The sequence below is a fragment of the Propithecus coquereli genome, unplaced genomic scaffold (genome assembly GCF_000956105.1).
Source record: "Propithecus coquereli isolate 6110/MARCELLA unplaced genomic scaffold, Pcoq_1.0 Scaffold74, whole genome shotgun sequence".
NCBI classification, from domain to species: Eukaryota; Metazoa; Chordata; class Mammalia; order Primates; family Indriidae; genus Propithecus; species Propithecus coquereli.
In genome coordinates, this window is record NW_012153507.1 from 6,601,672 (window position 1) to 6,616,246 (window position 14,575).

Consider the following 14,575-nt stretch of genomic DNA (forward strand, 5'->3'; position numbering starts at 1 on the left):
GCAATAAAAACATACAATGTTATCTGTCACCTTAAAAAATTAAAAAAGAGCGATTCAGTGGCATTGTAATGAAATAAAAAGAACTGAATTGGGAGTCAGAAAACTTGGAATTGAGAACCAGATTTGTGAATGACTATCTGACTGATCTTGAGCAAGTTGTTTTATTCATCTGGACATCAGTTTCTTATGTTTTAACTTAAGGTAGCTAGGAGGGGAATGAGCAACTAAGGAAGAGATCACAGAGAGCTCACTTAACTCACTTGGACCTTTACTCCACCCTGTGGCCCTTCTCAGGCCTGTCCCCCTACCAGCATCCTATCCTTAGGACACTACTCTACGATTACAAAGACCAGAAAGAGATCTGGAGGGAAAAGTCCCAGATTCTTGATCCTGGAACAAATCATAATGGGAGAGCTTGTGGCTCTCAGCGGCACCTTCTGTGGAGGCCTGGGGTGGGCACAGAGGTCAGGACACTGCACGGGGGGCTTGCCCAGCCCCGCCGCGTATGAGCTGAGTGACTTTGGGCAAGCCAAATGTCTTTGATCAAGGTTCTTCTTTTATAAAAGGAGGATAATGGTAATTATTCTTCTCATAATCTAGGATAGTTCTGATGATAAAATGAGATAAAGAATTCAAAATACTTTTATCGTTATCACTGCTGTTAATACTGTTTCTTAGAGTCATACATAGACAGCATGAAGAAGGGCCTTGGAAATTCAGCTACCACCTTCTGCAGGAGGAGACCCTGAGCGCAAAGGAGAGGAATTGGCTTACTCAAGGTAAAAGTGCTTCCCTGGGCTCTGTCTTCAGGGTGGGGACTGGATGTTCTTTCAGCACAGACTTTAGATGGGCCACTCCCGCGTAGTCAATGACCTGCTCTGTATAAGGATAGACCATGTGTTGACCCTGCTGCCGTTTGTCAGACATGGGTTCCTGTGTAAGAACAAGTTTATTCTTTCGGATTGAAACTTTCACGGTCATACTTTTCTGTTTAGTTGAACTGAAACATTGTAAAAGGGGAACACCTTTCTTCTCTTGCCATTGCAGAGTCTGTTTTACTATGTTCCTCTCAAGGCTTCTTCCAAGCTGAATGGGATGTGGAGCTGAGGTAGACAAAAAGACAACAAAAGCCCAGTTTACTCATAATATTAGGCAAAACCAATGTTCTTGAATCTCTTGGCTATCACCATGGAATCACTGATCCTTTAAGGATCCATCTTCTAATTCTTTGGCCTCTGACCTAGAGCGTCTGGCCCTTTAAGGACCAGGGGCCTCATAGGGACTGAAGATTAAGGAGCCTGGTTGCCAGCCCATCCCCATGGCAACTCAATGCCATGGGGATTAGCAGGGCCCTATTCAGGGCCTCCCAGTTTTAAAGCCAGTGGTGCACAGAGTCCCAGGCAGAGAAGTAAAACAAACACAGTTGTGTTGTAGAGCCAGGCAGGGTTCAAGATGTCTGAGGGTGAACATGGGGAAAAAGGGATGGACCAGCAAGTGATTCTGGACATGCCTCAGCAATCTGGTACAGTATGGACTGAGCGAAGGAGGTTTGGAAGAACAGGTACTATAGATTGAAAACTTAAAGAGAGGAGACCAGGACTAGAAGGATGGTGGGCAAGTAAAGAGGTCTGGAGAATGAAATCTGGAGGAAGGGAAAAGGGAGTCTGAGAATGAAGGGCCGGCATAACTAAGACTCTGGGTCCAAGCAGTGGAGTATCATGATGGGGAGTTGGAGGCTGGGAAACTCAGGGCCCCTTGAGGATGACGGCTAATGGGGCAGAGACAGCCAAGAGCAGTGGGCTGAATCTAGGGAGACCAGGAACAATGCTTTTGGATAATAGTGTTTGGAATAGATGGATCCTAGCGCAGAGGAGCACAGATGGGGACGTGGCCAAGAAATTGAGCATTGCATATAGGGACTGGGTGGTAAAAGGATTAGGGAATGCCAGCTGCAGAATGTTGGGAAAAGTGAAATGGACATGAACGTGGAGAGGTGTGGACAGAGGGGAAAAGAACATTTTAAAGCAGGAAATGATTGAGGATTATATTCCTTAAGGAAGAAAGAGAAATTGATGGGGCTGGCAAGAAGGAAACATAAGAAGAGAGGACTGGGGAGCTGGGACTGGACACAAGAAGTGACGGCTTGGGGATAGAAACAGTGGCACAGACAGCCCTGATTTTAAAGAGGAGAAAGGGGGTTGAACTAGAAAGTTAGCACCAGGAATTAATTCACTCGTTAGGTCTGGGGAAAGCAGAGAGAAAGTTTCTCCACAAATTTCCAGAAAGATCTGGCAGGACATGACAACCCACTGCCCTCCCATTTGGTAATCACCGTTGGCTTCTTCATCCTTTTTGACCAAAGAGAGTCTTCATGTCCTTAGAAACACACTGTCTGGAATCCTCTAGACCACTTTCTGGAGAAGTCTGACAGAGTTAGGACAGAGGTAATCAGGAAAGGGAGATTCTATCTCCAGATTTTTCACCATTTCTCAGATTCCCTTAGGGGATGGACCTCAGTTTAACTCCACTGTGACCTTGACTAGCCCTGGAAGTCCAGCCCCTTGTCAAGATAGATTGGTTCTGGGTCTACTTTTGTGAAGGTTTGGGTAATTCACTTGAACTGGGCTAAACCCAGAATGGTTTCTGAAAGTTAAATGGGATGATTAAAGGAAAATTCTCTCTGTACTTGTTTTCCCTTGACTTGATTCTCAGGCTCAATTATTACCTGGATTATCTCCCATCTTCCCTCTTAGAGGATAGGAAAGGGCCTGGGGAGGGAATGAAAAATCTGCAGTCGAGCTCATGGGCTAGGAAAGAGGGAAACAGGAGGCTTTGGGAACATAACTGCTTTATTATGATGGGTCAGAAAAATGCACTAGAGAAATAATAAAAATGTACAAGAGAAATGCATGAGGCAATACCCCACAGGACAAAATGTTTGCAAAAAAAACTGAAGGGCTTTTGCATTGTAAGCATGTGCATTTTACTCTTCTTTAAGGGTAGGGAGTTGTGATCTGATCATCTGCAGAGGAGGCCAAGCACCATGGGCCTGACATTGCAAAGTGCTTTTTCCAGCCTCCCTGGTAGGTGCTCACAGGAGGGATGAGGTCGGCTGACTCCTGGGGGTGAGATAAGAAGAGGGAGCTGAAAATAGATAAGGGCATGAGGATCTGGCATACAGAAACCACTTCTAGAGGCTGTGCCCACAATAGATGTGAGTTAATAAGGTTTGGGACATTGTAGAGACGGGGAGGTGAGAGTATACTGTGTAAGGACCTTGCTGTCCAAATGGTGATTTCACTGTCTTCTCCATCTAACATCCCTTAGCATTTAAAACATGGGATAGTTGGTACAGGCACCTTCAGGGAAGCTGTAAGTAGAACCACAGTAGGAAGGGAATTTTTTTTTGTCATTTATCATATGTATCCGAGCAACACTTTATGAATGAAATAATATGTGAGCATCACCAGTTTGTCTGTAGGGTCACACAGTGGTATTCAATTAGAGGCATGAGTAATGTTTGAGTCACAGATCTTTGGGGAATTAAATCAGTACAAATTCTTTTTGGAAGGGGAATGTACTTATCTTCCCAAGGGTATACATAAACACGAATGACGTGCACCTAGTTTAAAAGAAGAAAAAGATGTACTGTCTTCAATCATTTCGAATGACTAAGCCTCATCTTTCCTGCCCCTTTTAACTTTTTTTGATTGTTTTTTTCCTTATTTGAAATTAAAAACCTAGTTTAGAGACATTATTCCCACTAGCAAGAAGCTTTGTCTGATTTATGGATGATAGAGCAAAATAAGAGATGTCAGAGAGACAGACACCTCTTATTTGAAAAAAGCCCTTGGACAAAGTACAGAGTATTTTTGTTAATATAAATTATAAGTATGTAAGGGGCCCTATTAAGATTCTTGTTGTGGGGGGCATTTTTTTTCTGGAATGGAGAGATTTCTGTGGGGTGGTGGGAGGAGGATGAAGGAAGGGTATTCAAAGAGAAAGAGTCAATCCAGGCAATAGAGTTGAGAACTGAGGAAAGGGACAGACACTCTGCATCATGAAATCTCAGCTAACCTTCACCAGCAGTGTGCATTGTTGCCCTCACTTTATAATGAGGTAGTGGAAGATCAGAGAAGTCAACTCATTTTTTGCAGAGTCTCAACAGGTTGCTATTGAAACTGGATATTTCTGCTTCCAGAGGTAGAGTCTTTGTGTGCACTTGGAAAATGGATGCTTTATTTAATGGGCAGTAAGTTTGATTCCTTCTTTTCTCCTATACATATTTCAGACTCATTCCTATATTGGACTTTGTCTATGGGATCCTTGAGGGTGGAGTGTGCCATTATTTATCTTTCATTGGTTGTATCCCCAGCACCAAGTGAGAACGTGGCAAACAATGCATGAAGTTCTTGGAAGGCATTTCAGAGCTGGGACTCTTTATTCAGCTTGTAGAGAACACATGCTCTTGTAAGAGGCCATGGAGCTTTCGACATAACTCAGGGGACTGATAGATTTCTTGAGTTTAGGACAATATCTTAATGAAGAGCAGAGGGTGGATGTCTGTGTGTGTGTGTGTGTGTGTGTGTGTGTGTGTATGAGTGTGTGTGTGTGTGTGTGAGTGTGTGTCTAAACAAACGTTGAGCCTGGCAGGAAATATCCTGAGCATCTAGCCTTTCCTTTTCTTTGCATTGGAGTGGCTGGCTTGTGGGGTTGAGTTTTCTTTTACAAACACATAGACGTCTCGACTAACTTCTTGATCAGCACCTTGTTACTGGCCAGCATTTAGCTTCATGTGTCAGGTTCTTGAAATTGTCTAGGGTAAATGTGTTAAGATAGACCTATTCTGTGCCTCCTTATTTCGGGTTTGTAATATACGCAATCAGTTTCACTTTTCTGAGCTCCTGTGTTTAGATCCTAGATGGAAGGCAAGTTTGGTTGGACTAGCTGCTTCCCCTCAGATGTTAGAAAGAGTTTTCTGCTTATATCCCTGACCAGACTGAATCACCTTGGTCGTGTTCTCTACGGGTCTCATTCTTGGGGCTGTATGAATGGGTAGGGATGCACGAGATGTGTGATTAGAATTAGAAGGACCCTAAAGATCTTCTAATGTAAGCAGTTCATTTAGTCAGATTGCTCCTTTAACTGGCCATTACCTGGTCCCACAGATTACAAAGAACTACCTTGAGTCCCAATTAGAGTCTGCTGTCGAGGGCCAGAGCTGCGGGCTGTGGGCTGTGGACACACACACGAGGGAGGAGGAGGGTGTCTGAGTTAGCTCTCTGCTTTTGTCATAACCTTCTGAGTGGGAGTTGGGTGGAGGACACTGAATCAGAGTCTTTAAATCAATGGCTTGTCATCGGGAGTGTAGAGGCCAATTATCCCCATGGGAAACCAAATGGGAGAAAATGAGCTGAAGGTGAGGTAAGAGGAATTTAGATTAGACATTCAGAAGAACAGGCACAGTGGAAATTATAAACAGTGGTGATTATGGAATTGTCTTCTCTAGGAGGCTTTTAAAACTAGGAATCATTTTCTTGCATTTAAACTGGGTATGGAGGTCTTTACGTATGGTTAAGGAGGGATGGTCAGTTTGATTGTACTATGATGCCTCTAGCAAGCCCAGGCAGCTGAATAATCCTCATTCTTTAAATTAGGCAGCCCTGGGGAAAAAGAATGGCAGGAACTTGGGGCTGGGGAAGGTAGGGGGAAGAGACAGAAGTATTCATGGAGGGCTGTGTGAGGAACATCTGTATTTCATCAGAGATCTACCACTTCACTGTCCCTCCCTATATGTACACATACATACTCTCTCCCTCCTTCCCTCCCTCTCTCTCCCTCTTTCTCTCTCACACACACACACACACACACACACACACACACACTCAACACTGTTCCTTCTCCACTCTCATCCTTAATTCTAGTGAAGATGCTGAAGGAACATCAAATCAGACTCCTGTTACCTCTTCCCTGGGCTTGACAGAGACAGTTCTTAAACCTGAGAACAGGCTCCTGGTGCTCTCGGCTTCCCTGCCATTCTCTGCCGCGGTGATTCACAGTGTTTCTTTACAGAAGCAGCTCTTTTGTCTCTGGGATCGAGGGTTTTCCTGTATCCCCCAGCTTTGCCCAGCCCCTGTCTGAGAATAGCTGGACTGGGATGAAACCACAGTGAGGGAGTAGGGGTGGAGGTAGAGATGGCTTCTGCTTTCTCTGCGGGGTTGGGTGCTCTCTGCTTAATTAGCATGAGAATAGCGAGATTTTCATGTCCTCCCCTAGGGATGGAGAGGAAAGGAGAGCAAAGGCTCTAGCTCTGTTCTGCTCCATCAGGGATTCTTGGACTGGGAAAATGACCACTGTCACAGTCCTCCAATCCTCTAAGGACCCCCGGACCCGTGGTATCGAGAAAAGCTTTGATGGAGTCGGCTGGTGGATCTCCACTCCAGATTTTCCAGCTGTCCCTGTCCCCCCACCGCTCAGAGAGGAGGATGCTGAGATGGCTCGGTGATGCAGAAGGTATGTGCTTTTTCAGTTCTGGTGCTGATGCTGTGTGTGTGGTGAGGTCTCTGTGGCGCAATGGACGAGCGCGCTGGACTTCTAATCCAGAGGTTCCGGGTTCGAGTCCCGGCAGAGATGGTCACCTGGCAGGTGCCTCTTTTATTTTGAAGGCTGTCATACTAAATTGGTAATTACATTTATTCTTCCCTGGAGGCTCTGAGGGAGAGAAAGGAAACCCTTTTCCTTGGGAATCCTAGACCTCCTCCCCTTTTCCTTTCCCTCTTTCTCCATTCTTTCTCTGTTCCTCCCTTACTGATTTTCATTGTCTAAAAGAGGCTCAGATGTCTGCTGTGTCTCTCTGCTCAGCCCGGCTGGCAGAGCCTTTGAATTCTCTGCTTTACAGAAGGAAAAATTGGCATGTAGTGACCAAGATGCCAAGTTACGGGTTTTAGGACCACTGTGATTCCCTCCTTGTGTCTCTGAGAACACCAAAGGGCAGATCGTCCCATATGTCAATGGGACAGGTCCAGCTGTCCTCTGAGGTAATACCTACCTTGACTGAGGTGCTCTCTTTTGGGTCAGGAGACGGACAAGTCATGCAGAGGATAGTTTCTTGCACTGTCTTGTCCTTTTGTATTCCTAAGGCTTTTTGTGCTAAAGCTCATTACTCACTTCCTCATCTGTAAGGTGAAATGTAATCGCTGCTGTTTGTCTCAGTGGAATAAACCACACGGCAACACACCAATAACCAGCAGGAAGTTGGGTGGGCTTGTCTCCAGAGACCCAAAGGTCTTATACTTAAATGCTCTTTACCGTGAAAAGTTTGTACTCTTTTCTCTTTCTTTATAGGGCAAGCTTTGAGGATTGTATCTGACTGTTATTTTCATAATTCTCTATTTCAAACAAACTATATTCTCACCTCCTCTCTCATCCTGCATTCACTTTTGCTGTGTCCCTGTCTCATCTCATGGGCACCGTTCAGCCAGATTGGGAGCTTGGTCAGACTGGCATGTAGCTTGGGTTTCTATTTTGGGCTGTTCTGGCTCTCTCCCTTGCATATTGCTGCCCCTGCCAAGAGCTGACCTCCACCTCAGGTGAACCCAGGAAACCCGAGAAGACACGCATCCCTGGACTGCTGGGCACAGTCAGCATCCCTCCCACATGGGACCCCGCAGAGGACACTGCATCGCCAAAGGTGGGGGACCGATGGGGCAGACAGGACGACCCTGGAGGGAGATTGATGTTTTTTTCCTTCAACATGTGCATGTTTGTAGCAGGTTGAAACTCCTGAGATTCTTTTGAATGAGTACAGTACTTTAAGGGGACTTAAAATTCTTGTGGTAAGAGCCAACATAGCTTTGCCTTTCCGAGTTACCTTGGTGGAAGGACAATCTAGATATTAACTGTCTCCCACCAACCCCTTTCGATAGGCCCTTTGGAGGTTCCTAGTGTGGACCAGAAGTTCCTGGGCATCTGGCTTCCTTTCTAGAGCCTTTTGTTTATTATTAACTTGGCCTATCCTAGCTATTTTTGCTTTAAGCCCTGGCCTGAAAAGAAAAATGTGTATGGGTCGAGGGGAGGAGGAGGGAGTTCAGGAAAGGGGTATGTCACATTTTCAGACATAATCCAGGATACTACGTACATCTTTCTAATTCCTCCTGTATCATGCTATTATAATGGAGCTGCTCAACCTCAAGAATTCAGAGAGAGTGAGGATGTTGTTCCTGTATCACTGTTAAAGGTCGAGGCAAGGGTGTGGCTTCATTCTGGCCCATTCTAAGGTGTGCTCATGTCTAGAAGCCTTCTAAGGAATAATTATCAGACTTTATGGAATTGTGGGATATGGGGGTGGTGTGGGAATTGGGAAGGTATGTGTGTCCAAGTAGACGTTGAATTTGGATTTGCTCAAGGGTTTGATCAAGGTGCAGTGTATCCAGTTCCTTAGGTGAAGTTCTATACCAGTAAGAATTAAAATCCACTAATAATTCCCCAAACCAGATTTTAGCCTATTGTTTCTATTTCTGAACTTAGAGTTGGAAGACGTTGGTTTAATTACAGATTTGACAAATTGCTAAAGATATGAACTTTAATTTGCTTATTGATAAAATCGAGGTGATATTAATGTGAAAATTGGTGAAAAGCCCATCGTACAGCTCTGTACAAATATATAGGCTGTGTTAGTTTTCAAGTTGCTCTCATCTCTCTCCTAAGCTTGTGGGAAAGGTGCCTGGACACAAAGTCTGGAAAGGAAAGCGTCTGCATGATCAGTCCCTGCCTGGAACATCCAGGGTGGCTGTATACCACCAGTGGTGGCTGACGCTGGCCTGTGCTCCCTAAGAAAGAGGGAAGATTGGACTTTTCTAGCTGGTGGGGCCCTTCAGTGGGCAGGTGGCCCCTCTGTGCCTTAGAGAGGGGACTTCATCTCAGCCAGGTAAGTAGAGAAGCTTGCTGGCTACCCCACTCGGTGGACCTAGAAATTTCCTCTTGCTCAACCATCACCCAGCCTTCAGCTCTCTCTGTCTCATAGGGGGGCAGGGGTGTGTTTTGGGAACTTGAAGAAGGACATCACCAGGACTGGGGGAAAGATTTTCCATATGAATTAAAATCCTTCTGTACGTGATAACAGTTTTCTTCTCAATATATGAGGAATAACTCCTAACTTACGAATATCATAATTATTGTCGTTCAAAGATTCTCAGAATATAAAATAGAAATGGGTGTTTTTTTATAAAGTCACTTCACTGTAGGATTCAAGTGCTTCAGAGGTGCTGGAGCTGATCATTAATTGCAAAGTATACGGGCAGGATATTCCTTATTTGTTATTGTATTCTCAGTGCCTTGAATATGGTAGGCATTTGATGGATATATTTGAAGGAATTAATGCTGACTTAGATTGGCTATAAATTATGTAGATAGCAAAGAGAAAGAGATTCCTCCTAGTTCTGGGGAGCAGGAACACAGGCAGTATCTTCATGCATTAATTTATTCACTTGACAAATACTAGTCAAGTACCCACTTTGTGCCACTTTCTGTTACTCCAGGCCCTGGGATCTAAAACAGTAGTTCCCACATCCCTCATGGAGTGCATATTCCCAAGGAGACCAGTGATAGGTAAGTAAATATTACAATAGCATTTTAGGTAGAGATATGTGCTGTGGAGGAATTTAAAAGATGATGGGGTGGAGGGCGATGTGAAGAATGGTGGTCATGGGAGACCTCTCACAGGAGGTGACACTTGAGTGAGGACCTGAATGAAGTGAGGGAGGACAATGAGAGGTAAGGATGGGCATTCCAAACAGAGAAATGGCAGAGACCCTGAGGTGGGCACCAGCGTGATGGGAAGCACAGGGGTCAGTGTGGTGCAGCAGAGGGAGCCGTGGGCAGAGTTGGGTTCAGAGTTCAATACAGGGCATGTCGTCTAGGGCAGTGCTCCCCATCCTGTCACATCCTACTCTGCCTCGTTAAGGCCAGGGTTTTCTCGCTTCCCCTCTATTGTTGTGCAATGAAATTCACAGGTAACATAACTTTCCCATGCACATAATTAAGACAAATCAGTATAATATCCTACTTATAAGAGAGAAATAAGAAAATCAATTTGTAACAAACGGTACATATTTTAATATGTAAATGCCACACTGGCAGTCTTTATACCTATATGAAGAATCACCTTGAATGCCGCAGCTACGTGTGCAGATCAATGCAGGCACGTTGCATTGCTGACTTAAATATCACGAGGGATGTTATTCACCAGCAGTGTTGTGATTTTCCAAACTGGTGGATACTTGTGGATAAATTTTTGACTGAAACAAAGTAAATCTTGCAAAATACACAGTACTTGGCATTCCTGGAAAATTTAGGAAGCTTTAAACCAGAAAACTCTCTGTATTTATATATAAAAACAAGTTAGAGCTTAGGCTCAGGTAACAACAAATAGGTTTTTAGTAGGTCATTCAAAAGAAGTACACACCATGGGACACTTCTTCTTTATGAGGGATGCTCCCACACATGGCAGGACATGCAGTTCCAAGGTACCCTTCCCCTCTACAGCTAGAAGTGGCCCCCAATCATTATGACAACAAAAATGACTCCATGCTTTCCTACATGCTAGGAAGAACCTTGGTGGGTCTGAGCAGAGGAATAAAGGGTTCTGGTTTATATGTTAAAAGGCTAATTTTGTTTGTTGGTAGAGAATAGACAGGGTTGAAGATGCAGGCAGGTTTGCTGGGCTCAAAGCCTTTTAGAAGCAGCAGGGTGTGGCTCTGTGGTTCCCAAGTGGTAGTGCTGGAACCATCAGACGTCAAGGGTTTTATAATAAAAGCCACTTACAAAAGTGACATCATCTCTGGAGAGATGATCTGGCACAAATCACTTATATTTTGTCTGGGAACTAGTTATTTTTATTTATTGTCATTAGTTATTACCTACTAGTGAAAATGTTCATTTAGCTTATATTTAAATGCCTAGCAAGTAGAACTTACTCCCCCAAAACACAATTGCAGTGCTTATGTTCTTAGTAGTTGCCATAAATTATAATGGAACAGAATATCTTTAAATTTCTCTATGTCCTCCTTGGAGGTTAGTTGCATCTTTTTTGCTTCTGTGTTGGTGATACTGTTCCATGATGATTCTTTTGCAAGAATGAATGGCGAGACATGGGGTATTATGATAAGGGAAGTTGATAACCATGAGCATAGTAGGAGAAGCAGCTTCATGGGAATGACACAGGCCTGGGTGTGAATCTGAGGTCTTGCTGTTTACTCGTATGATTTTGGTCATGCACTAAGTCTCTCTGAGCCTCTATTTTTCTCTTCTAGAAAATGATCTAAATAATACCTAGAATTAAATAAGGTTAACTGTAAAATTGTCTAGATAGTTAGATACACACACAGTGTGACTCTCCTTTCTTTGTGGACGATTCTTTCAACCAGTCTTCTTCAGATTACACATATCAGGCTAGTTTCTTGGAGATTGTGTGAGCATTTTGGGGATTTAGCTATGGACCACATGTTTCTATCCCTTGAAAATGCTTGAGCATAGTGGAGTCCAAGTGGAAGTAAAGAAATGCGTAATGTATTTTAGATAGCACTTACCCTCCAAGAGCACTCTCTTCTCTCTGCGGCCACTGTGGAAGTCTTGGATTTTCTTCTCTGTGGTTCTGAGCAGAAAGAGACGCCCTGCAGCAATCCTCGGTTTCCTAGGCCCTGTGGAGAGGGTCACATGAGGACTTCTCTGCATGGAGTGACACAGGGCTTTAAAGCCAGGTTTGCAGACGGGGGTGTCTAGCTGGTGAAGGCAAGTTGGTGTCTTGAGAGATGGAATTAGACTAAAAAAAAATGCCTGGGGAGCTGGGAGAAGACAGGAGAACAGGGCTTGGCTGTTGCCTTCCTGGTAAAAGCTTTTTCTTAGAGAAGTCCTTGCTGCGGACCCAGCTCAGTCCTGAGTCCCAGGGGAGCATCTTGTAGGAATCACTAACAACTGCTAGTAATCTTGTTTTTCTTTTGGTACACCTGTAAAACCACTTTTTGAGAGAGAAGCAGTACCATCCAAAATAGACAATTTACAACCAGTTATATTTATTTTGAGGAAGCACGAAACTTTTAAAATTTTCTAATTATGTACAAACTTTTTTTTTTTTTTTTTAAATTTTGTGCTTATACTTGTTCCTAAGGGCAGAGGAGAGCGATTGCCTATTCCCAGGTATCAGGAAGCAGAGGCTAAAGTGGCCTGTGCCAAGTACAGTATACTTTATGCTACATTCTAGCACAAATTTTGGGTTTTACTTGCATTCTTTTTAAGTACAAAAAATAATTATCTGGCCTCAAACATTAGAGTAAAAGTTATGTCTGGCATGTGCCACTTATGGGCTCCTGGCATACTCTAGTAATAAAAGCAAAGAACTTTGCTAATATTAAAAATGAGCTTGTGGTCCTTGATTATCTACTCAGAGATGAAGGGTAAGGTAGTCCAGAGACAGATTAAGTAGATGAAAACCCGACAGAGTTGAATGAGTAGCAGACATTAATTCATTTACTCATTCAACAAATACTGATTTGGTACCTACTATGTGCTAAAGCATTGAACTAGGGACAATGATGAGCAAAAGAGACAGAGATTATCACATAAATACATGTAAAACTGCATCGGTAAATGGAGAGACCCATGGAGCAAAGAAAGTGTACAGCAGGGAGAGCTGACCTCTTCAAGAAAATCAAGGAAAGCTTCCACTAGGAAGTGTCTCTTAACATGACTTCTAAAGATAAATATACCGGAAATAACTAGGCCAAGAACGAAGAAAAGAGCTTCCTAGGCAGAGAAACAGCATCACGAAGGCCTTGCTCAGGGAGGGGAATGCCGTGCATGAAGGACTGAAAAGCGAGTTTGGTTTGAGAGAGGAAGGGAGAAGGTGGTGTGAAATGAAGCTGGAGAGAGAGGCAGGAGGCAGACACCACCGCCCTGTAGTCCCTCTAAGTGCTGTTTTTGTTTTTTTCTTTCTTGCCCTAAAAGCAATGGGAAACCACTGAAAGATTTTAAGCCAAAGAATAACGTGATCAGATTTGCATTCTGGAAAGATTACTCCAGCCGCTGCTCAGAGGACAGAGTGGAAGACTGCCAGGATAGATGCTGGAGCTAAATTAGAAGTTACCACCAGTAGTTGTTGTGAAGATGTTAGCTTGCATTTAGGGTGTGACAATGGTGGTGGTGGTGGTAATGGTGGAGACAGACGATGGATTTTAGAGATATTTATGAGCTAAAACGTGCAGATTTGTTGATGGATTAGAAATGGTATGAAGGGGAAAGAGCTGACAGGATGCCTCTAGGATCTCTGGTTTGCATACTATTCACTAAGTTAGGAGACACCAGAAAAAGATCAAGTTGGGGGAAGAAAATAATGAATTCAGTTTTAAGCTTCTAATTTTGAGGTGCTTTTGAGGTATCCTAGAGGAGATGTCACATATATATGAAGATGAGGGCTGGGTCAGGGTTTGAACTGGTGATTTAATTCTGGGAGTCACATGCATGTTGGTGGAATTTGGGGTCAACAGTATGAATGCAATCTCCTAGGAGAAATACAGGGTAGAAGAGAAAGGGCCTAAGAATGAGCTAAGAGGAATGCCAACATTTAATAGCAGAGTAGAGAGACGGAGTTAGAGAAGTAGTGGCAAGAGACAGATAGCAGGAAAACCAGAATATTATAATTTCTGAAGTCAAAGGAAGACAGTGCTTACGAAAGGACTTGATTGAGTATCACATACTATTGAGAAGTCAAGAACGATAACCGAAATGTATATCCATTGGATTAAGTGGCATGGAAGTCAAGGATGAGAGCTATCTTAGTTTCTGTGGAGTATCAGAGTAGAAAACCAGACTGGAGGGGACTGCAGTGTAGGGGAGGGTGGGAGGTAAGGAAATTGAGGGAACACATAGAGGCAACTTTCAAAAGTTTGGCTGAGAAGGGATGAGGAGAGGGTGGTGAGCTGGAAGGCATGAGGAGTCAAACAAGAATTTTTTTGTTGTTTTTCTTATTTTTAAATTTTTAATTATGGTACATCTCAAACATAAATAAAATTAGACAGACTAGTATGATAAATCCCCACGTACCCACCACTCAGTTTTAACAATGATCAATTCATGGCCAAACTTGTTGTTTGTATAGTTCCACCCATTTTATTTGTTTTTTTTTATTTTTATTTTTTTGGTAGGAGAGACTTGAGCTTATTTGAAAGCCATTTGGGAGGAAATCATTGAGAGGGAGAGCTTAAATATGGGGGGGAGAGAGTGCACGCTCGAGCATACATGATAGCCACGGTTTCTGAGAAGGTGGGGAGTGGGGCAGAGTGCCAGGGAAGGCATTAACTGTAGGTAGCTGGGGGAGGGGCAGCTTTTCTATTACTATTGGAAGGAAGAGGGTGGGATGTGCAGACGCAAGGTTGAATGCCTGATATCCGAAAGATGAGAAAACTTCACCTGATAGCAGTGGTAGTGGCAGCTCCTCTTCTTTCTCTTTCTTTTAAAGTAAGGAGCCATGTCATGACAGAGAATAACTGAGAAAAAGAGGGGGTTGGATGTTTGAAGAGGGCAT

General features: G+C 43.6%; 1 non-coding gene and 1 pseudogene across 1 annotated transcript; both read left to right on the plus strand.

Moving 5' to 3' along the window:
* The window catches only part of LOC105824427, a 56,184-nt pseudogene that overhangs the window by 10,758 nt on the left and 30,851 nt on the right, over window positions 1-14,575 (plus strand).
* TRNAR-UCU lies at window positions 6,560-6,633 on the plus strand. Its single transcript has one exon. It is a non-coding gene; the product is annotated as a tRNA-Arg (tRNA).